The sequence below is a fragment of the Excalfactoria chinensis genome, chromosome Z (genome assembly GCF_039878825.1).
Source record: "Excalfactoria chinensis isolate bCotChi1 chromosome Z, bCotChi1.hap2, whole genome shotgun sequence".
Taxonomy (NCBI): Eukaryota; Metazoa; Chordata; class Aves; order Galliformes; family Phasianidae; genus Excalfactoria; species Excalfactoria chinensis.
In genome coordinates this window covers 53,483,657-53,508,832 of record NC_092857.1, presented here as the reverse complement: position 1 = coordinate 53,508,832, position 25,176 = coordinate 53,483,657, and the positions used below count along the sequence as shown (strand labels likewise).

Here is a 25,176-nt window from a genome sequence, read left to right as displayed (position 1 = left end):
GAACAGAAAAAAACAGCAATCGCCCCTTTCACAGCACTAGAATTTTAATATGAGCAAGAAAATCACAGAAGTCCAAACTCTGCAAAGACGTGTAACACTTAGCTCTTACAAACTGTGAACTCTGTGTAAGCACTTGCAGAACTGAGGCCTTTCTATACACAGGCTGCTTATGTGGGCAAAAGAAAAAGGCAAATGCGTTCTTAAATCTTTATGGCAGAATACCTGCACAATAAGGTAACCACATCTGCACCTCTTCTGATTGCCATTATTATAAACTATTTTAAAAGTCTATTCTTGAACAATCTGGTTTTGCCTGCCAAAGGACAAATCAACAGTATCCACCAAAAAAAATCTTTGTTCTTCTCTCTTTAAAGGCTTTTTGCAGAAGTCTGGTTTTAATAATAACACTTCCAAAAGTGGAGGCCACTTTTCTCCTGTTACTGTATATTTTGTGTGCAAAGTAATTTATATATGTTGCAGGCCTGAAATAAATCTGAAGAGATGGAACTTATTGCATTAAAATATTTCCCATCTGGAACAAAAATCTCTTGTGCATTAACTTTCTTAATTTCAAAATAATATGTAAATTGTGCTGAACACCCAGCTATTTTGACTTCTCTAAAAACTGCCAATTCTTCACAACTCTGAAATTGGAGACATTACATTACTAATGCCATTAAGCTTAAATGTTAGAACAAACTTTCCAAGAAGACACTATGGGTGTGGACTTGTTTGGTTTACAAACCCCCCCCCAATTTTCATGCATGAACTAAGCAATGATAATGCCCCATAGGTTGGGCGTTTACTCCGCAAGTTTATTATTGCCAACCATGAATATTGGTTTTACTGTCTCTGCCCAAGCACAATGGAACAGACTGAATGGAAAAGAGGAACCAGCTTTGAATTCCATATTGGTTCAACACACAAAAAAACAAGAGAATTTTGCATTTTTATTTCACATTGGCAGCTAAGCCATGAATCAATATACGAGGTGGTATAGTATCAGATAAGCTAAAGCAGTAATGGCATGCAAAACACTTTTTTTTTCTTTTCTTTTTTTTTGGTAGTCCACATAAAAGATATTTCCCCCACATTTAGTACATTAGACAACCAGCTGCAACTGAATGAAGCATGTGGATCATGAATGAAGAGCCCAGACCATGGGAAGCTACAGACCAAGGTACTGTAAATACAGTTTTGGACATGAAATGACAAAATCACAGATGGCCACAGAATAGAAGGTTTCTGGGAAGTTCTGCACAGCTGCAGCTCAGGAAACAGGTATATAAAGCACTGAAAGGAAACATTAAAGCAAATCCTCTCTGTGTTAACCTACTTATAAAAAACTGTACGTGAAGGGATACTAAAGACAACGCGCCAGAAGGGACAATGATGACTGCTTTATCTGACTTTGTAGGACTGGTGAAGTCAGTTATGCCATGCCTGGCTCCTACAAAACCATTTAAAGGACAGCTTTTCCTCTTCCCGTATGTCAGAACATCTGATCAGATGTCAAATACAGCAGAATACCATTAAGATACATATATCTTGAGGAAAAGACAGACTCTCTACAGTAAACAATTTTATTTAAATCTATTTTCAGTGCTTTGGTGTGAATAATAAAACAAAGAAAACCAGCTGCACGTGGTAATGGAAAGCAAAAAACAACTTGGCTTCTGAGTTCTTACAGGGAGGAAAGCAAAAGAATCCACAATCAGAACAGAACCTAGACTGAAATCTGCAAAACACTTTTGGATCATCTTTTTGGAATCAAAACAGTGCTGCTTTACAGACATCAATTCCGCATCATCTTACGCTTAATCACTAGCTTACCTTACTGGAAATGGCAGGACTACCTGGACACGTATTAAATGCTGTTGTTCTACCAAAAAAGCTCACTCTATACACACTTCTCTCTCCTGCTTTGTGTATGTAATGTTCAATAAGTCTACACGCTCAGAGTGAATGATAAAGGAGTCATACCCTTTACTACCTGCAAATACCTAAGAAAAAAAATAACTTAAACTCAGAAATTAAATACTCAAAAGCTGCATACCCTTAGGGAAAACATGTTTTGTAAATAACCTACTTACTATCTCAGTAAGTCATAAATTAAGCTAAGAATAACTTTGTCATCAAGAATTCAGATTGCTGGGTTGGCAAGGATTTCAACTGGTAAGCAACTTCTATCTTCATTTTTGGGATGTGGAAAAGGAAAGCAAAGGAGTCAGTCATTCCTTCTAATTTTATTGTTCCTTGAGATGGCCAGAAAGAAAACTCTCTTGAGAATTCCTGCCATTACCAGGATATTAGACAGTGGACCACTTACCAAAACATCCTATTACTTCCAGAGAAAGCTGATTTTCTGCAGAAGTAGCCTTCCCAGAAGATGTATGTAGTCTGATGGCAGGAGAGGCAGCAGACAAGGGAAGAAGGCTGTATAAACAGCTTTGCTCTAAACAAATTACCGCACTGGAGAGCAGAATGTTTGTGCACACATTCATTTTGCATTATCCCAGAGTTCTCTGACTGATGGTTTAAGCACTGTCTGAAATCAAGTACACTGCTCTATGCAGGGCTGTAAGAAGCTTTGAAAATGACATTCTTCTGCTCTGTTACAAGACGGACCTGGGTCTACTGCAAAGTTTCTATGATTATTCAAAACAGTTTCTGATAATCAGATCTCTTTTCGTGCCATTTCTAGTGACAAGCGGGTGCATTGTATTTGAGATCTGCATAGAAAGACAGATAACTGAATCCTTCTTAGGGCTATTTCTAATCTCCTTTTCTTTTGGTAAAAGGCAGTGGCAAGACTTCTTACATAAAAAATGCAGCACTGATGTGTAATCCTGTCCTTTACAGCCTCTGTAAGTACAATGCATAGGATTTATCCAAGGAAAGTACATCTTGGAGCCTAAACATTCTGATGATATCTCTCTCACTGATGAGACGAACTTTGCTGATGAGAGGAATAAAATGAGTACAGTCGCTTTAGGTGATCTCTGGAACACCTAAAAGTTATGCATGGCTGAATAAGGCCATGGGAGCTCAGAGAGTGTTACAGCAGCCCAGAAGAAGAAATCTATTTTTTCCTCTTTAACCAGCTACTGGTAAAGCCATAAGCTTAAAATGAAGGTGTAACTCATAAAATAAATAAATAAATGAATGAAAAATCACAGAATTTTCACTTGATAGCCTGTTTAAATTTTTCTTTAAGTAATTGTTCTACGTTCCTTTCAGTGTGTATAGTTGTCCTACCTCTTTCAGCTAACACAAAATTTTGGTTATTCTAACAGACAACACTGAAACCAATTTTAACATTGGGAGACTGCATAACTTTTACAAAACGTTCATACGTGTACGCGGATAAGAAAACAAATTCATAATTTTGCTTTGATCTTGTCAAGACAAACACACCCGTGTAAAGAAAAAAGATCATTACTGTGTTAACAGAAAAGGTTATTTCGACTATCTTGCGATCCTTAAGGATGACATGAGATGAAATAACCGAAATAATTTGATTTCTCTCTTTTTTTTTTCCTTTTTTCTTTTTGTTTTTTATGTTTGGTTCTTTTTGAGGGTTTTTTGTTGTTTGTTTTTTTTTTGTTGTTTCTGCATTACAATTTGCTTGCACGGTTGCCATGCTTCACATTAAAACTGTGAATCCAGGATTCACCAACTGTTTCCTAAACAAATTGGGAATTTGTCATCAGGAAGCATCTGCTACTCTGTTGCTCTCATGTAAAATCGTTCTTGTGCTACTATAATGGACTGCTGAGCAGATGTTTAAAAGCAATGTATCTATTACAAAAAAGATAAGCAGCAACCACCTAATTAATTATATTAGTTCCATCATAAATGAATTATCACTAATTTTAATTGATATAAAATTGTTCTCAACCTTTAAGTATCCCCTAAGCAAATTAAGTTGATTTGTCCCTTTTAAAATGCTAAATTATTTAAATCAACAGATCAGAAATGACGCCGCACATCACTCTGAAGGCAAAGTAGTGTGTTCGCACTACTTCCATTCTTCTTGATGAAGATGACAAGACAACAACCGCTGGTGACATCTGGGAGAAGGACAGAGCCTCCAGTGTGCTCTGACATGTGTGCAATCACAGCAGACACTGGATAGGATAGGGCAGCTTGCTCCTGGAGGGAGGGCTGCAATGGGAAGGGAAGGGACTGGAACAGGCAAGGTGAAATGGAAAAATGAGAATCACCTGATGGAGAAGGGATTTTCCTTTGCTGATGCCACATATTTCCCTCTCCTCACCGCATACGCAGAGACTGGCTGAGCCAGCATTCCTTCCTCAGCCCAAATTCCCTTTGAAATGCTAAAGCAGGCCCTAAAGTCTTTTTTGGGGGGAAAAGGGGAAGAGAAGTGGTTTGTGACAGCAGGCACACTTCTCTCGGATATCACATCTGCCTTTCTCCCAGTTCCCATGTTCCTCATCTCTGTTTTTGGTGTCCTGACCTCCATTTCCTCCTGCTTCCAGGGAGCCTCGTGGGATTCTCCTCACACACAAGCAGGGCAGGATGGGGCTGTGGGCAGGGAGGGGAGGAAGAGAAGACAGAGGAGCAGCTGCTGGGACCAGCAGCCTTGTTAGTGGGGGAAAACAAGACATGGCCCAGATTAGTAAGAAATTTGTTTTCATTCCTTAGAATATATTTACACTTAATTACATTTTGGCCTCCAAACTTGAAAACAAATGTATCATGCGTGTACCCCTTTAACTGTTTCTCCAAAAATGACTGTGAGCTCCCGTGTGAAACACAAGAGCTCCACAGAGCAGCTCCCCTCCCAGTCCAACACTTTCCCTGTGGCAAATACATGAAAACTGAATGGCAGGACAGCGTTCATCAGACAGAATTAAAGCAGAGCTTAATGTGGAGGGTGCGGCAGCCTGGTGAGATTGTATCTGTACTCTTCTTTATTCTTCCTCCTGGGTGTTCTCCACCTCTCTTAGGATCACGTCTCCCTTCTTTGCCTGCAGCCCCACCATTCCAGTCTCTGCAGGTCACTTTGCTGAAGATTCCGTATCTCTAGCACAGACTCTCACATCATCCAAGGGCAGAGAGGCCCTGGCACAGACACTCAACAAGCTCTGGGTGCCCCATCCTTGGAGATGTTCAAGGCCAGGTTGGATGGGGCCCTGAGTAGCTTCATCTGGTGAGGAGAAACCAGCTCACAGCAGGGCTTGGAGCTGGGTGTGCTTTAAGGTTCCTTTTTAGCCTGTCATTATGTGATTCTACGGTCTCCACCATCACCTAGACCCTGGCTGCAGTGGCTGAGTGAAGGCTGAATGAGCCATGGGCCTGGACTCTGCTCCCGGAACAATCCCTGATGTGGATGCAAAAAATCTCCTTGCAAAAATAAATATCCTGAGGACACGAGAAAATAAAATAAAAAATAAAAAAAGAAACTTTTAAGAACTTCAAAACCACCCCAGCGCATGTTCTTTATTTAAATGCAGTAACAGAACTCCTGTTTGCATTATGTGATTGTATTTTCCTTTCAACTATCAAATGCTCACATTATGCTAAAGCTCACAGGCTCTAACACCCTTACCTCACTGTATCTTGTCTGTAAAAAATGCACAAAAAAGTGAACATTTTCCTGAATATGTTAAGTATGAATGGTGTACAAATGTATTTGCCAACAGCTCCAGCATCTTCATAACCATTAATAAATTGCTCTTTCATCTTAAGCATATACCAGGAATTCAGCAGTCTCTGCGTGCTTTCCAGGGCAGCCATCATTAGTGACAGACAAGTCGACAGAAGTACAACAAAACAGACTCTTGGAATGACAAAGTTACCTTATGGATTTATTTTCTTTAAGCAGCTACAGAACGTTCCTTACTGTCTTGTGTTTCTTCAAATTCAATTAGCCGGGTGAAGAACCTAGCTAAATACTGCCCTTTGGTAACAGAAGAAGAAAGCAACGCTGACTACAGTCAGTGATGCTGCTAACACCAAGCCCAAAGAATTCTGTTCTGGAAGACACAGCTTTCTGGAGAAGCTACTAAGCCACCTATGGAAAACAGACACAAATTAAGGTAAACACGGAATGGATTCCTACAGGCACATGGATCTAGTAAATAATTCATTTCCCAAAGGAAAACCTTCTAACTACAAGTCAGCACCCTGACTGATGCTGCTGAAGAATCCAGGGATTATTAGAATGGCTGTTTTTCCCCAAAATATACAGGTTGCTAACACAAAAAAACACAGCCTTTCGTCATGCAAGGCATACCAAAAGAACAAAACCAACAGTTCCACCCCAAAAAGATGCAGCACATAAAATTTTAGTAGTCCCTCATGCATTAACAATCGCTTCTAATGGTTGGAAATTAGATTTGTCTTTTGATTGCTTTAAAACTGTTATCACAAGTGAAAGCAAAATCTATTCAAGTGAAAGAAGCAATGGACCATGAAAACAGAACTGTTTCGGTTTTTTTCCCCCCTTCATATACAGGTGGGGAATTCTTTCAAAATCAACTCTTTATTTTTTTCCTGCTGTCACATTCAAAATGCAGAATTTAGTGGCTCCTCTCCTCCCCCTAAGGAGGTATGTTTCTTTTAATATATAAAATAGGGCTTAGATATAAAATCCCTCCTGGTAGAAATCACACCAAGCACAGCTAAGTGCTGGGAGAGAGGCTAGCTAAGCTGGCAACACAAGAGGTATGTCCTAAGCCATGGACATACAATCATGGCCTGATGTGTGGGCTGCAGACATGCATTTATGTAAACTCCCTCCAATGAACAATAGCCATTATCAAAATTCCTCCTTCACCTCAGGCATACTGCAGCAGCCCTACTCTTGTTGGATGTATGGCAAGACAAGAAGGCCTGCATGGTCCCTCATAGCATCCTTCTCTCCAGGTTGGAAATATAGGAATTTGACAGGTGTACTGTTTGATAGATAAGGAAATCGTTACGAGATCAAACCCAGAGAGTGGTGATCAATGCCTCGATGTTCAGAGAGTGATCAGTGATAAGTGGTGCCACAGAGGGATCAGTACTGAGATTGGTGCTCTTTAATATCTCCATCGATGGCATTAACCATGGGATTAAGTAAACCCTCAGCAAGTTTGCAGATGGCATCAGGCTGCGGGGTGCAGTCAACACAACAAGCCGTCAGCTGCCATCTAGAGAGATCTAGGCAGACTGAACCGTGGGCCTGGGAGAATCTCATGAGGTCCAATAAGTGCAAGTAAAAGGTCCTGGGTCATGGCAACCTCTACTATCAGTAGAAACAGGGGGATGAAAGGAATTAGCATAGCCCTGCCATGAAGGACCTGGGGGTACTGGTGGATGACAAGCCGCAGACAAGCCAGGAATGTGCCCTTGTAGCCTAGAAAGCCAACTGTATCCTGGGCTGCATCAAAAGAAGCATGGCCAACAGAAGGAGAGAAGTGATCCTGCCTCTCTGCTGTGCACTGGTGAGATCTCAACCAGATGAATGCAGAGATGTTGGTTAGGTACTGGAATAGGCTCCCCAGGGAGGTGGTTGAATCGCCATCCCTGGATGTGTTTAAGAGCCGTTTGGATGTGGTACTCAGGGATATGATTTAGCAGAGTGGTTTTGTTTTTTTTTTTAGAGATGGGGTACTGGTTAGGCTGCGGTTGGACTTGATGATCTTCAAGGTCTTTTCCAACCTGGGTAATTCTATGATTCTATGTAAACCTATTTGAGTGTGTTCAGTGAAGGGTTACAAAAACGACTCATGGGATGGAACACCTCTCCTGCAAGGACGGGCTGAGAGAGCCAAGGCTGTTCAGCCTGTAGAAGAGAAGGTCCAGGGAGACCTGGGAGTGATCTTTCAGTACCTAAAGGAGGGGGCCATTAGAAAAAGAAGACAAACTTCTTAGCACAGTCTCTTGTGACAGAACAAGAGGAAATAATAGTTTCAAACTAAAAGAAAGGAGACTTAGAAGGGATATAAGGAAGAAGTTTTTTATACTAAGGGTGGTAAGGCGCTGGCATAGGTTGTCCAGAGAGGTGGTGGAAGTCCCCTCCTTGGAGACACTCAATCGGCTCTGAGTAACCTGATGAAGCTGTAGGTGTCCCTGTTCACTGCAGGGGAGTTGGAATAGATGGATTTTAATCTTCCCTTCCAACTGAAATGATTCTGTGGTTCTATGAAGAAGCAGATGGAGATGGTGGCATTCCTATCTCTGATTTCTTGCTACCAGCCTTACTCTAAGAATTACCATGCAGCACAGATGAGGTGCAGGGATCACTCTACATAGGTCCAACTGCAGGGTCAGAAACCTCAGTCTTACTCTAGTTAGGCAGTGCAAGCTTCAGGCCAAAGTCCTTCTCTTGAATTTTGTCCAGACAGATATAAAGGAAATTGCAGCATTTTCACATTATTTTTATTATCTTGAATTTGTACAAACTATAAGAAGTTACTACAAGACTTAGCATTATTATGTAAGATTATTGCTTTCTTGGACCTAACCGCTTCCTAGATTGAGCTCTACGCTTCATAATTGTATGCTTTATGATAGGTGAAAAAGAAAAAATACTGACACATCAGAAGAGAAAGGTAACAGTTCAGCTGTATTTTAGGTCAGTTTTATCTTTTTAGAACAAGATTATTATTTCTGCATTGAGAAGCTCAGCAGCAACCCAGTTTTGGCCACAGTTAATTCAACAGGGAGACTGACAGAAATTCCTGCAGCTCTTTACTTTACAGAAGACAAACTCAAATCCTCATTAATTTCTCAGATGGGAAACTGTACAAAAATGGTGCCAAGACTGACAGTGTTTAGCAGTAATTGAAGTGAAAAAGTTACAGAGAGAAATGCTCAAATTGTCACAAAATCTGGCACGATAAAAACAAGAAATATAAAGTTACAGGTTGTGATTATGAGCAGCTGGAAGGAAAACGACGATGGCGTGGTCCAGAAGCCATGTGCCATGCACAGCCCCTAATTAAGTGCATGTCTGTCAAAATGATACTTCCTGGCCATAAGCTGTACCATACAATCACAACAATTAGAAACCATGCTTATAAACCAGGTAGCTTAACAACAACCAACTTATTTCAATATGAGCTCCGATTAAGTTGAATATACATTAAGTCTGAAGAACATACATTGCTATCTTATTAAGACAACAGCAAGAAGATATTCAAACAGAATGGTCTATTTCAGAATCAAAATAATTGTAAATTTCAATTTACATTCAATTAATTCAACTAACTTGAATTAATTCAATTCAAAAAACGTAACTATCAGACAAAATAATTATGAACTCACTTGTAAATTCTCAAAAATACTCTGATTTGTTCCCACACTTATATAAAATTCAGTATCATATTAGGATCTAGTGATCTTTTCTTTCTGGAAAGGTGTGAGAGTAAATATTTTCTTTAGGAACAGGGCCAGAGTTTACCAAGTCAAATCAGTTCAGCTTTTATCTGCTCTGAAAAGCTATTTATTAATATGTGATGTAATACAGATGGACTTACTGTCTAGTCTGCAGTCACTTCTACATAGGAAATGCAAAGCTCTGTATTCAGATCTGGCAGGTCAAAAGCCTTTCAATTCATTTTCAAACAAAATATTCTGTGTATTCTAAGTATTAATAACTATAATGTTATCAAATGCCGTTTATCACAACTATCCCAAATGTATATTGGTGACATTCATACTGGATGGAAAGAAAATACTGAATGCTTCTTTTATTAATGTGATATCAAATGAGAATGGCCATGCTATATTACATGCTACTATTAATTTTCAGGAATGCAGTACATAATAGAACTCAATGCAAATTTAATCACTAGCAGGCTTTACAAAGGAGTAATTGTAATTTGACAAAATGTAGCTAAAATCCACAAAATTCAAATGAGAAGGCACAATGCAATACATTCTTATAATTAAAAATAGACTGTTATGGCACTATCTAACAATAAAGACTATATTCCTACTGCTTTTGAATAGCATTGCTGGGAGACTTCTGTGGGCAAATAGAGAAAACACACAAGAAGAAATGTATGTCAGCTATAACCAGCAGTTCTGGTACAACACAAGTAGTATTGGACAACTCAGTACAACTGCACCTAGAAGCCAGCTCTGCTCCAAAACTAAGAATGTGAAGAGAAAAATTTGAACGAACCTTTTTACAATGTTTCTATATTGAATAAATCCTCTAACAGTCTCCATCTTCGATGTTTGTTTTAATTGATGAGATAGCTCAATATCACATTAGGAACACTGAGATAGGATTTACAACAAAACATGGCTGAAAACACTTGAGATGGTCAAAAACACTGCAATGACCAACCACCACCACTGCAGCAAGAAGGTTTGCAAAAGCCAGGATTAGCACACACGGCCAAGCTCCTACCTGGTGCTGCCAGAGATAACTTACAGAGATGCAAAACCCAAATACTCTGTGAACGATTAAATACATGAATGTATCTCATCTTAGGGAGCACAGTGAGGGAGAGACACCACGGTGCATGGGTCTGCACAGATCACTTTTGTGCGCAGGAGGCACATATCAAAGAGGCTTGACAGTTACAATTTCCTTGGCTCCATCAAAAAAGTGATGCACTCGACAACCCATAGGATCAGAAACATGGGATACAGTAAGGTAAGAGAAGGGCTAGTAAGTGTGCATATTTGCACAGAAAGAGATAGAACACAGCTTTGGCTGTATACTGCACTTTACCCTCTAATTTCCCTCAAAAGCTACTCTATAGCTCCTGGAGATAATTTGTTCCTTCAATTCGATTAAGGTATCTCAGGGACTATTTCAGATATTCACCCCTATTTAAAACAAACTGAAATCACGGCTAAGACGATGAAGTACTTAATTGGTTAAATTGCTCTTGCTTTTCAAAGCTGAGATATTCCAAGTGTCCCGAAGGCATTTAATTCCAAAACAGGAAGCCAAAGAGGAGAGCACTCAGCAATTCTAATCTTGCACAGATCTCTTGGAAAGTATTTTCCTAAACATTTGCTGAAAGAACCTTTTATTGTACTGCATGCTGCAGCACATACCCCAAATAGGGTCCCTCAGAAACTGCAACATATTTAATACTTAAATTATTTCTGACTATATGAAGGAATCAACTATGAACATGCTTTCCTAAATATTAAACTTCAGATATTTGAAAAACAAAGGAAGAAACAGCTAAAAATATGATGGATGTATTTTTAACATCCTATACTATAACTTTATTCATCAGACCAAGGCTATGAATGATAGTGCTGCAACAAAATAAGATACATACTTTTATTGATCTTTTTTCTTAACTGCTGTTTATAGGCTTCTGCAACTCAACTGCAGTTCCTGAAAATATAATTTTAGAAGAAATGCCTGGTGTCCATATGATATTTTAAGAGCTACCACAGAGGTCCCCATTCCACAACAGTCCAGGTATAAGAGGACTTCTGCATTCTTGACCTTGCCAAGATGGAAACGCTACATGAGACAAGCAAGAATTTATGGTCGCAGGAATCAGTTCCGAAGTACAAGGCCCCTTCATACACTGAATTCCACAAAACCATATGAACTTAATAGAAAAAAAGGCAAATGTTGGCTTTTGATATCAACACATATGATTTAACAAACATTTGCACACGAGTGAACAGGATGAGTAGATACACAGGCTTTTTTATTTTTATATTTTTGTAGCAGACATTAAGCTGAAGCCCTCAAACAAGAACTAAAGTTTCCTAACTGAGTTCCCACACACATTCAATCCACTTAGGTGATCTTTTAATCTCTTCTCAGGGGGCTCTTTACCCCCTGCAGTACACAAGGGACAATCAGACAGCCGCAGCGCATCACTTCTTTATTCCTGTTCTTCAATATGTAGCACCCAAGTCGTAGATTGAGGCAGAAGTGTGGGAAGCTCTACAGAGGGTCTCTCATATCAAAATAAATGATAAAACCCAATTTCTGCAGAAATGACTCACAGATGACTACAGAGGATGGCAGAGAAAATGCTTAAAGAAATAAAGGTTTAATTGAACTTTGGGTGGCAATTTTGTGACTCACTGGGAGTTACCTTTTCGAGAGAAAGAAGGTGGAGGCATGGTATCAGTGCTGATTAAGAGATGACTTCGTTGGGAATGCTTAGTCACTGGTAAGCATCCACACAGAACTGACTTCTCTCAACAAAATGATATCATTGCATGTGGGTCACCAATGTTTTCAGTCAGGTCTAGTACAGCTAGTAAGTATTTAAAATAGGAAATGTGATGGATAATTTGAAAGATTTACCTGTTTACCAAACAGAGAATAAAATCATAAATCAAGGAACAGTAAAACATAAAAAAAAAAATAAAAAAAAATCATCATCATATTTGGGAAGTTGCAGCAGTCAGGCAAAGCCTGCTTGACTGGAACAAGGGAAACATCACTCCCACTTATAAGAAAGGGAGGTAGGAGGACCCAGTGAACAGCAGACCAGTGAGCCTCACCTATGTGCTAGAAAAGATCATGGAACAGATCTTCCCAGAAGAAATGTTAAGGCACATGAGGGACGAACAGGTGATCTGAGACAGCCAGCATGGCTTCACCAAGAGGTCATGCCTCACCAATCTGGTGGCCTTCTGTGATGGAATGACAGCATCAATAGACAAAAGGGAGGCAACTGACATCATCTACCTAGATTTGCACAAGTCCATTTTATTTCTAAATTGGAGAGATACAGATTTGAAGAGTGGACTATCCAATGGATAAGGAATTAGTTAGAAGGGTCAACAGCTCTAAGTCCAGGTGGAGGCTGGTGACCAGCACCGTCCTCCAGGGGTATGTCTTGGGCCGGGTACCCTTTAACATCATTACCAATGACACAGATGATAGGACTGAGTACTCTCTCAACAAGTTTGCTGACATCAACAAACCAAGTGGAGCAGCTGATTCAGTAGAAGGAAGGGATGTCATCCAGAGGGACCTTAATAAACACAAAAGGAGGGATCCTGTGAACCTAATGAGGTTCAACAAAGTAAACTGCAAGGTTTTGCACTTGAGTTGGGTTAGTTCCAGATATGCGTACAGACTGGAAGAAAAACTCATTGAGAACAGTCCTGCTGAGAAGGACTTAACTGTCCTGGCTGATGAAAAACTCAACATGAGACAGCAGTGTGGGCTGCAGCCTGAAGGGCTGATGGTATCCCTGGGTTCCATCTGGATGAGGGAAGTGATTGTCCCCCACTGCTCCACCTTTGTGAGGCCCCAGATGGAGTACTGCATCCAAGCCTGGGACCCCTACACAGGACAGATGTTAACCTTTTGGAGCAAGTCCAGAGGAGGGTCACAAAGATTATCAGAGGGCTGAAGCACTTCTTCTGTGAACACAGACAGAAGAAGCTGGGCTTGTTCAGTATTGAGAAGAGAAGGCTGCAGGGAGACATCCTAACAGATTTCCAGTACTTAAAGGGGGATTACAAAGAGGCAGGAAAACAACTTTTTACACAGGTAGACAGTGATAGGACAAGAGGGAATGATTTTAAACTAAAGGAGAGAAGATTTAGATCAGATGTCAGGGTGAAGGTTTTCACTGAGAGGGTGGTGAGGCCTGGGGCACAGCTGCCCAGGGGAGCTGTGGATGCCCCATCTCTGGAGGTGTTCAACTCCAGGTTGGATGGGGCACATTGCAGCCTGATCTGGTGCTTGAGCTAGTAGCTAGCAATCCTGTCCATGGCAGGGGAGCTGGAACTGGATGATCCTTGAGGTCCCTTCCAACCCAAGACATTCTATGACTCTATGAAAATAAAATCTAGAAAAAGACCTGATAATGTTATCAGAGAGCAAGTACAGTCCTTGAAACTACCCACAGTGAAAGAACTGCAAGTGCATTACACAGGGCCTTAGCAGAGGTCAAGGAGGGCATTCCCAGTGTCACACTGATTCAATAATGTGGGCAATACAGGAAGAAGCAGAGGTTTCTTACAGGTTTCTGATACACACCTTGAAGCAAAATATTATAGAATTCTCTCTTAGAAAGTGCTTTCAAGTGCCTTTATTCCAGCTGTGAATCATGCAGAGAAATACAAGTGGCACAGACAAAGTTAACTCAGTTTGGGTCAAAATCATCTGAGGGAAGAATTATAAAAACAGTGTTTACAGTAGTACAAATAGGATCTACAGGATTTTATGTGGATAGGGATCTCTCAAATAGTGTTAGAGAGATTAGTGCTGCCAGGAACCACAGGAGACAAACTCAGTAGTCAAAGACCACAGAATAGATGTTTCTAATATTAACAAGGCTCACTTTTTCTTCTATGTGATGCCTGAATTATTTCTTCATCAAAATTCACTGTATAAAACAAACAAACAAACAAAAAAAAAAGTTTTAGGTATTTTAACAGTTTCAACATTATTACAAGATTGTCACTTATGTAAAATGAGTTTGACTCATAGGTTTCAATTATGCATAAGTACAAACAAATACAAAAGGACAGGTGTACATATGATAACAAGTGTATTTGAATGCTTTATCTTGGTCAAACACTCAAAACCAACCAATTACAACATTTCCAATTTGCTCTGCTTTCTTGGATCAGCCAGGAGTTTTGCACATTAAAGATGTGGCTTTTGGTACTGTACAACTGATCTTCACCTTGTATAATGAACTGAGAAACCCAGATTAGATATTAGGAGGAATTTTTTCACACAGAGGGTGGTGATGCCAGATTGCTCAGGGAGGTTGTGGATGCTCCATCCCTGGAGGCATTCAAGGCAGGGCTGGATGTGGCTCTGGGCCACCCTATTCTAGAATGCAAGCCTGCACTATGATGCAAGTCTGTTCTAGAATGCAAGACTGCTCTATGATGCAACCCTGTTCTAGAATGCAAGCCTGTTTCTAGAATGCAAGACTGCACTATGATGCAAACCTGTTCTAGAATGCAAGACTGCACTATGATGCAAGACTGTTCCAGAATGCAAACCTTTTCAGAAATGCAACCCTGCTCTAGAATGCAAGTCTTCACTATGATGCAAGACTGTTCCAGAATGCAAGCCTGTTCTATGATGCAACCCTGTTTTAGAATGCAAGACTGCTCTATGATGCAAGCCTGCTCTATGATGCAATCCTGTTCTTGTTTACAAGACTGCATTACGATTCAAGCCTGTTCTAGAATGCAAGACTGCTCTATGATGCAACCTTGTTCTAGAATGCAAGCCTGCACTATGATGCAAGCCTGTTCTATGATGCAAACCTGCTCTATGATGCAAACCTGCTCTAGAATGCAAGACTGCGCTATGACGCAAGACTGTTCCAGAATGCAAGCCTGTTCCAGAATGCAAGCCTGTTCTATGATGCAACCCTGTTCTTGAATGCAAGCCTGCATTTTGATTCAAACCTGTTCTAGAATGCAAGCCTGCACTATGATGCAACCCTGTTCTAGAATGCAAGACTGCTCTATGATGCAACCCTGTTCTAGAATCCAAGTCTGCTCTATGATGCAAGACTGTTCCAGAATGCAAACCTGTTCTATGATGCAACCTGACTGTGTTGAGTGATAACATCCGAATGAAAAATAACAAAGTATTTGCATTTAAGAAAAACAAATAACCTATCCAGCTAACTGTATTCTGACCTCAGTGTATGCAGGGCTTAGAACAATTTTTAACATATGAATAATAAAAAATAGGGCTGAATGGAAACATGGACAAAATGTAACATCAGTTTAACAAAGAGAGAGCAGCCCTGACTAACCTGCTACCTTTATCAGACAAGATAACTGAACTAGTGGACAAGGAAATGCAGGAGATTTAATCTGCCTGAATTCAGGTAAACATCATATACTGTGCCAAATGAGAAATTGCTATTTAAATTGGAGAAGTTTGGATTTACATTGGAAAGTAATGCATAACAATCTGGTAAAAGGGAGGTAATGAGGGGATATGCTCAACAGCAAATTATTGACCAGGAGACCACTGACCAGCTGAGTACCTCTAAAACTGGTTCGCAAAGTAATCTTGGTTAATTTTTTCCTTAATAACCTGAGCACAAAAGCAGGAGACTGTAGACACATTTTGCTGATGATACAAAGTTGGGAAGCGCTGTCAATAGAGCAGAGGTAGTGTTACAGGAAATGGTGTTCATAACACAAGTGCTGCCACATCAAGATCATCCATAAGCTGACCTCAGCGCTTCTCCCCCTCTCTGTCAGAAAAGTATTGACAGTATCAACAAATGAAAAGACAAATGCCCCTCATTCTTATATTGCAGCTATGGGTTCTCCCTACCTTTTGCAGATCTCTTTTTACAAGAAAAGAGAATCTGGACTGCTAGCAATCCAAGCAAATTCTGCTATTTCCATCCCATGAGCTACTTCAGATTCTCAATATCTGTCTTTCTTTAATCAACATCAAAGTCACATATGAATATTTATCACACAACAAAAATGTTCAGGTTACAAATTGTGAAATATTAAACAAAGAAAATGTCTGCATTTCCAAATAAAAGCATTCCAGGTAAATCTGCTAACTGATACACCTAAACCAGCTCGACATTCAGTGCGATAATCCTGGAAGAGTGCATAACCAAATGCAACTCCAGTCCTCACCCATGTATTAGGGCTTCTAGCCTGCTTGTCTCTACTAGGAGGCATTCATAGGCACTTCACCACCCTAATGGCTACAGACAAAGGAAATACTATATTCCACCATTAAAACCATAATGCAGCTTTCCCCAGAAGGGCGTTGGTAGGGAAAGATGTAATAAATACAGCTATGCTGGGTAATGCAGCATATTGCAACTCCTGCTAGAAAAGTTTAATACATCATCACGCTTTCAGTAGGATTAAGCTGATCCTACGTAAGCTACTACATTTTCATCTGACTAATTAGAAAAACACTTCTTGAAGAAAAAGTTGACTTTGTGGAAAACAATTTTTTCCATTAAAAAAACTTCTCTAACACCTTCACCTCTGCCACAGCATTCATAGAGCTCTAAGTAAAAAGAGAATTACAGGCATATAAACCTGACTGCAAATATAATTAAGGGAAAAAGAAAAAAGAAAAAGAAAAAAAAAAAAAAAAAAAAAGAAGAAGAATAAAGGAGACCAAACTAAGACCACTTACTAGTCAGAGAAAATTCATTTATTTCATGTTGATACCAGGGACATTACAAATCCTCTCATAAGGCTTTTACTGTGTGACTGTACTGAGCACACTGACAAAGTGCTTCATGAGCCAAAGCATGCATTTACACGATAGACTGTAAAACCAAAATCAATTTACTGCAGCTCACCAAGTACAAGCCTTTTACATCAGTTCTGTCCACTGTCTCTGCAAACAACGGACAATACACAAATAAAACCAAGGTCTGGACTTAGAGCATCTACAACCCTTCCAGGCCCGCCTTGTGCATCATGCACAACATCTAGACTGCTTGGCAGTGTGGAGAGGCGAGATGGCAGCAGCATTTAGTTTAAGCAAGAGCGCAGTCCCGTGGATCGATTTTTCATTTATCAGCCAGATTCACCCCTTGGGGGGCAGGATGTGGTCCTACCACCAGAAGAAAAACAGACAGATATGGCTTGTGCTCTGCTGTGCTGGCATGGCTTGTTGGCAGAGCATGCTTAATGCAGACTTGCCTTATTATCGAGATATTTTCAAGTTTATATTCTTTTGGAAGAGCCTTGTAAAATGTTTGCATTTCAGTGGAATTAGAAACAACATTCCCATTTTTCCCTCAAGTATAAATGTGCATACAAACCCATTCCATACTTCTCAGCAATTACAAGATATAACAAGAAAAAAATTGTATTTTCCCTCCACTGTCATCAGAGACTCAGACCTGCAACAGGAAGTCACATTTCATTTCACACTAGGGTAGAGGGGGTTAAGCTAGCCCTCTAGTTTTGCTGTCATGCCATTTCTTTTTCTTCCTTTTCAAATTGTCCTCCAGTCGCTCAGAGATATAGGTCACCAGAGAAAAGTGTAACTACTTTCAACACAATATGTTAGTACTCAAACAGAAAACATGGTTGCTACTCAAGCCGAATAAACAACCTGCAGCAAGGGAATCTATAATGATATACATGCTCTCATTACCACAGAACATGCAGGAAGAATTCCTCACATCATTCCCTGTATTTTATTTGGACAATATAATGTTTCCCCTCTCCTCCATTCAGGGAAAACTGCAAAATTAAAATTGGATGATGTTAAAGCAATACAAGTTGGGTCAAATTTATTCCTTTCTTAATTCCACACACTTTCACGTATCACACGGAAGGAGTCCTGGTTATATACAGCTGTACTGTAAAATGCAGTTTGTTCTAACTTTAAAGCTTAGGTTGATGTTCTGTAATAAATATCAAACAGCTCACTTCTGAGATTTTACCCTTCAGAGACTCTATACACATGATTTAGATCACACCATTTTTGGTTATTACACAATTCCAGCTTGAAAAAAAGAACAAGATGAAATTATCAGTAATGAGTCTGAAAGGATCAACATGCAATACCAGAAGACAAGATCCTATGTGTTCATCTTGTCATTACTTAAAACAGGAGTGGCTGAAAGGAAAGCAATCACAACATGAAGAAGAATTCAGTCAAACTAAAGATCTTGCCTTAACAGTTTTGTTAGGTACCACAAATAGTTGGGGGTATTTTCCAACAAAAAGTGGTATTACAAAATTTACTGCTTATTCTGCGTCACCATTGCTAGCTATAAAGTTATTTTATGTTGTTAACTTCTACCCCTGCAAGCACAAGCTATTCTGCAAAGATAGAGACAGAAAGGTGAAGTGCTTTCATCAATCTTATATGATAAATTCACAAGAGAACGCAGAGTATAAATTATTGACTCCTTGTGCCAAAACGCTGTGTATTTCCAAAAGCTCAAACCAATAATTAGCTACCTTGCAACTCTCTATTTTAGCAAAATAGCTTTAAATGCAGTTCTAAAATTGTTTATGAACATGAGCGCACTTTGGAACATGTGTATAACAGTAAAATACAGAAGTCATTTCTAATACACATTTTTGTTTCCAATACAAACATTCCAAAATGAAGAGAAATTTTCATAATCGTTCAAATTTAAAGTGAAATCATTAACCATTTAATAAATGTCTGTACCATCTACAATCATAGGACAATACTATCATAACCCTGTCTCAAAAGACCTTAAAATATGTCTTGCAACCTTCACAGCTTTGGCCACTGCTGAAATTAGTTCCACCTGCACCTTGATTTCTCTGATCCCATCTCTGCATGCCCGGATGGCATCTCTATATTTTTACCATCCCACCAACCCTGCTTCCACTGCCTGTACCTTTCCTTCTTATCCCTCAGTTTAACCAGCAGTTCCTTGCTTAGCCATGCCAGTTTCCTGCTACCTCTGCTTGATTTCTTATAATTGTGGATGGAGAGCTCTCATGTTCTCAGAAAAGCGCCTTTAAGGAGCTGCCAACCCTGTTCTGCTCCCATGTCCCTAAGGGCAGCTCCAATAGGGTCTCATCCAGTAATTCCTTATAGAGCTGGAAGCTCTCTTTCCTGAAATTTAGGGTCCTCTCATAACTGAGAAGGGAGAAATGGCTTCAACAGACTGGGAGAAGGCTTAAGTACTCAATGAGTACTGTCTGATGTGGTTGCCAAGTCACTCTCCATCATATTTGTAAAATCATGGCTGTCAGGCAAATTCCCCGGTGACTGGAAAAAAGGAAATATCATTCCCATTTTTAAGTGAGAAAGGAAGACATGGTGAAAAACAGGCCAGTGAGCCTCATCTCTGTGACTGGGAATTTCGTGGATGAGACTATAATCATGGAATAGATGTTAAATTACATGAGAGAGGAGGAGGTGATCTATGACAGCCAGCACCATGTCTTCCCAGTCCGGAGAACAATCTGGAGTGACAGTACCAGTGGACAAAGAAAGGACAACTGATGCCATCTACCAGGACCTGGAAGGCCTTTGACATGGTAACACGTCACATCCTTATTTCTAAATTGCAGAGATATAATTTGAAGTATGGAATATTAGGGAGATAAAGAATTGGTTGGCTGGTTGCACCCAGACCGCTAGCAGTTTTACATCTGTTGGAGGGCAGCCATGACTCCCAGGTGCCCATCTTGCTCTTCAATATCTTTATCAATGACACAGGCAGTGGGACTGAGCGTACTCTCAGCAAGCTTGCTGCTGACACCAAGTTGAGTGATGCGATTGACAGAAATGAAGGAATAGATGTCCAGAAGAACCTGGACAATATTGAAAAGTGCACCCACAAGAACCTAATGAAGCCCAAAAAGACCACATGCAAGGTGTTGCACTTGAGTCAGGGCAATCCCAGGTACGTGTGTAGACAAAGAAGAACTCATTGCGAGCAGCCCTGTGGAAAAGACTCAGGGGTCCTGATGGACAAAAAGCTGGACAAGAGCCAGCACTGTGTGCTTGCAGCCCAGAGGACCAGCTGTACCCTGGACTGAATCAACAACAGAGGGGTGGCCAGAAGGGTGATTGAACCCTTCTGCTCAGGTCTCATGAGGCTCCATCTGGACTACTGCACACCAAGGCTGCAAATTTCCTCAACTTGCACAAGACTGTTACTAAACAAAAAATAAAAATCATATGATCGTGCCTTTAAAACAAGTATTATCTTTTCAGTAACTCCTAGATGCTAGAGAAGCAACAGCAAGTGCAAAGTATGCTTTAACTTACACTTTAAAGTATATCTTTAACTTAGAATTACAATTTAAACACTGAAACGGTTAGCTCTTTAACAAATTTGTCTTCTATTTAAATAAGGATTGATCACGTAAGTGCATGCTACAAGTATACTTAAATATAGTTGCACACGCTCTGATTTAAAATTCTCATCTTTTCCTCAGTTAGCATTCATGTTAGCTCTTCAATCAGAGTTTTCCTCTTAGTAAAGAATCTTAATTTTTTTAACATGAAATAGTAGCAGAAAATCTCAGTTATTGATAAAATCTTGGGAGAAAAAATGAAAATAGAAAGAAAAAGAACATGAATTTTACACCCACAACTAAACAAACACATTTTAACATGCAGCTGAACTATGAAGTAGAACTACATGTGCTGGTATGAGCCTTTGAAAACTGACTAGGTGAGGTACATGTTCTTAACTACTGGCTAATGCTGATTTGCCTTGTTTTATCTGCCATGGCAGTTGTGCATGAGCAAAGTGCTTGACATATGACACAGCTCTACACAAATCCATTTGATTTAGAACAAAAAAGAAAAAAGCATACAAGTAAATACAGAATTCCAGAATCATGTTAGCCTTACCGATTGCACACTGGACTTTCCTGAGGTCCAGATTTTCCAAAATGAGGAGGCATTAGATAAGTCATGCCTACAAATTAACTGATATACACTGTGAGAGCTGGATGATTATGAATGCATAAGAACATGCAGCAATAAGGTACTTCTCTCAAATAGCAATCTTGCACCTCAAATTCCCTGTTAAATCTATCCTGAAACCATAGTCTCCCTGTCTTGCACCTATTCTTGAAGTCCCGAAGTGTTGTGAGAAACAACCTAACTTCCAAACAAATTTCTGTATCTTGTACCCCTTTAATATCAGATGTTTTCAAAATACATAACTTTTCCAAGGTTCTCTCTTAATCACAATGGTATTGAAGGAACTGCTGATGTTACAGATATTAAGTAACATACATATTACTGAGCCAAATGATACATGACATTCTGAACAAAATAAAACATCAACAACAAAAAAAATCAGATGCTAGATGGAAATATGCAACTTTGGTAGATGAAAATGTAAGAAAAGAGTTATAGTTAATTCTTTGTTACGGAATTAAGCCTCAATATTTATGTGTATGTGTGTGTGTGTGTGTGTGTGTGTGTGTGTGTGTGTGTGTATATGCCCTGATGAAAACCTAAAACATATCTCAGAGATTTCATTTTGTTTTTGAAGTTTCATGATAGTCTATTGAGAAACAGGAGTTACAAATGTTATATTGCTTGTGTAAATTCTAAAATCCTTATTTCTCTTCTTAAAAGACCATGCACATAACACTCCTCTAGTTTCATGATAACAAGCCTCTGAGAAGCCACATAGAAGCTGCATTCAGCTAAAAATTTCCAACAGGTATTTAGCAACTGATGCATGTCTTTAGAACGAGTTTTTAATGTCCATTCTGTTTAATATTTACACTTCCCTATTTTTCACATAAGTCTTTGTCTCTGGTGCTTTATACACCCATTTCTTCAGCCCCCATGAACTCATTCTTTAGAAAAAAAAGCAGAGCAATCATGTCTCTATCTGTGCAGAAAAGCAAACAATTATACTGTCTGCTCTGAGGCTTGTCATTTTGATGAAGAAACATGACTTAGGGCTCATATTATTGCTATTGATTGCCAATCACAATTGGGAACTGTCTGAGTCACTCAGACAAAATTAACCTAAAAAGAGCATATTAATATTAGATTTTCTGGTATAAGAACATAATTCTATTATCAAGGTTAATTTCTTTTTTCAGTATAAACCTCTAATAAGACAATGAGTATACAGATGGTATGCCCTCTTCCCTACTTGTGTCTGCATGGATACACTAACAGGCACAGCTGGTCAGACAAAGGACAGTCCTTCACAAGCATGCATGGAGTATGTACAAACCTTATACATCTTGGGGATCTTTCTGTGGCATTGAGTAGGGGGAGAACACTAACACAGATCAAGAGAAGAGTGCCTACACAAACACAGAATTACTGGCCTTTCTCTTATCATACAGATAAGGGCTGCTGAAAGTTGGGTATTAAAAATGAAATACAAGTGAAGATATTTTCGAAAAATAAAGAATGCTCATCTGCTTTAGAAAAAAGAAATGAAAATTCAACACTTTTGCAGATGATGTCATTTATTCAGTATTCATTTTATCACCGTGAAAAAAGTATTCATCACAAACTCTTTGCTATGTATTGGCTCATTTTTTCTTCAAATGAAAGTAAAACAATAAGTCAAACAAAATTCATAAAGATGCATAGGATTGAGAACAAGAGTGAGGGAAGTTCAGAACCATGTTAACATTCAAAACTCATCTATTTCAACTGGGCAAGCTTTCAGTACCAATATGTAAAATGGCACTTTCAAAAACATTTGTTCTTATTCCAAATGACTGCACCTTCAGCCACTAACAGGTAAGTAATAAGGACCACTTAACAGCACATTTGCTTCAACTCATGGCACAGATCCCAAATATCAGTCATTGGTAATGACTGGTTAGAAGTCCTGCTCCGAAGCTAGAAGCATGCAATGACCCAGGGAATTGCCTAGGGCTTTGTTTTACTCCATCTGTACTGTGACTGCCAGGACATTTCCTATCCTGAGCAGCTGATGCTAGGGGCACTTGGACCACACTAGTTGGTGGGAGTCTTGCCCAACTCCAGAAGTCTCCACCCTCACAGGTTGTAGATCCCAGGGACTTGACAGTTTTACATGCTGCTTCTCTTGGCCACATCTTCTCTGGAGAAACATGTTTGTCAGTTCTGTTCATTTTTAACACAAGATAACTTAAAAACGAAAACAAATTTCATCTAGCAAAGCAAAAGATTATGTTCTTGGCTACAAAGTTGGCAACAAGATTAGCAAGAAAATGCATAAAGCTAGAGCTATGTATAAACTGAAATTGTATTTCATTAAAAACAGCATTTTAACTATCAGAGTGTCTCCCTGTTTAAAGGCAAATCTCAGCTACAGAGGCAAAGCTAATGCCTGACGCTGCAGCATCCTCTCCTCAGTCTGCCATAGGTAAGCTCTGAAGCTACATCACAAGGGAAGGGTTCAGATTTCCCCTCCATGAGGCAGCTCAGAGCAGTGCTCTTTCCACTACCTTCCTCTGCTTTGTGTTCTGGATAGCACTTCTCATTCCACTGTTCCCTGACATAGTAATCGCTTCCTGGTTCTTTTTATCACGTAAGAATGCATCTTTTAGATCAATAAGCAAAAAATTCTCTGTAACAAATTATATTTACAATACCAAGAAAAACAAAAAGATCAACCAAAAGGATTATTCGTTGATCCCACCCTACCACAACTACTAAATGCCAGAGTATCACCAGAGAAGTGGATGCAAGCTACCTGCAAACCCACAGGACTGCTTAGAATCACTAACAGTAACACTCCAGAGATGCTATCAGCTCCAAACCATGGAAGCACAAAAGCTCCTGGTGTGGTGTCTGAGGAATAACAAGCAATGTGCATCACCATTGAGCAAGTTTTAGCAGGTAGCATTATTTATCTGTACCAATGACCTTCAGCCCATCCCTCCTGTCTATTCTGTCCAGTATTTCCTTGCATGTCCCAGACATGGCTTTCTTGCACAGTGTCCAACTGTAGAAGATGCTCCTCTACCCTTTCACACACATCCAGAAATGTGACCATGCAATCTCACCCTCAAGCCCTTAAGACCACTGTCTCTCACTAACCTCATTTCCTTTTGAAAGTTTCCATGATGCAGACATTCCCCCTGAGGAAAAATAAACCAGCTTCGAGCACAACAAACAGTGACAGGAGCAACTCCATCTGAGCCCAAGCAAGGGCCAGAACCAAAGAACTACTTGCTGATCGCAGGTTTGAGGAATTCAGAATGAGAAATGAGGAACAAACATCTCATTCTGTTTCTAAGAACAAATTTCTATTGTCTCAGACCTCCATTAGAAACTCAGTGACTGCTCAGTGATCTAAAATGTTACGCATTCCCCTCTGCAGGCCTCTTAATTCTTCTCTCAGCAGCGTAGCCAGCTAAAGAACCCTGGGCTGTGAGAAGCATTCCATGTACAATGCAATCTTGTTATGACTTTGGTGCCTAAAACTCAGTGAAAAGAATACAAGTAAGAAAACCAGATATAAATGGGAAAATTCTTGAAGGGTGACTGTTATGTTAATTCTTGATAAACTTCTCATGTTTTCTTCCTCCTGATTCTCCTCTTGTGAAAGAAGTATCTTTCTTACTTGTTTGGGGGAAGGGCATAAAAGAAGGAGGAATTTGAAAGGAGAACATAGGAGCCCAATTTTGAAAGAAGAAAAAAAATATAAATGTGGGGAATTAAGAGGGCAGCAGTTTCTCAAAATCAGATCTCAGGCTTTTAGGACCTCTTACATAGAGCAAAAGCATCAATCTCCTCTACTTGTCTATTGTAAAGATGAGGGTCCTATTTTACAAACAGTGGACAACAAGTATTCTTGCACA

The 25,176-nt window shown here is 39.6% G+C and overlaps 1 protein-coding gene across 2 annotated transcripts in view; it reads right to left on the bottom strand.

The window, feature by feature from the left end:
- The window catches only part of ATG10 (autophagy related 10), a 79,511-nt gene that overhangs the window by 27,472 nt on the left and 26,863 nt on the right, over nucleotides 1-25,176 (bottom strand). The window lies entirely within an intron of this gene.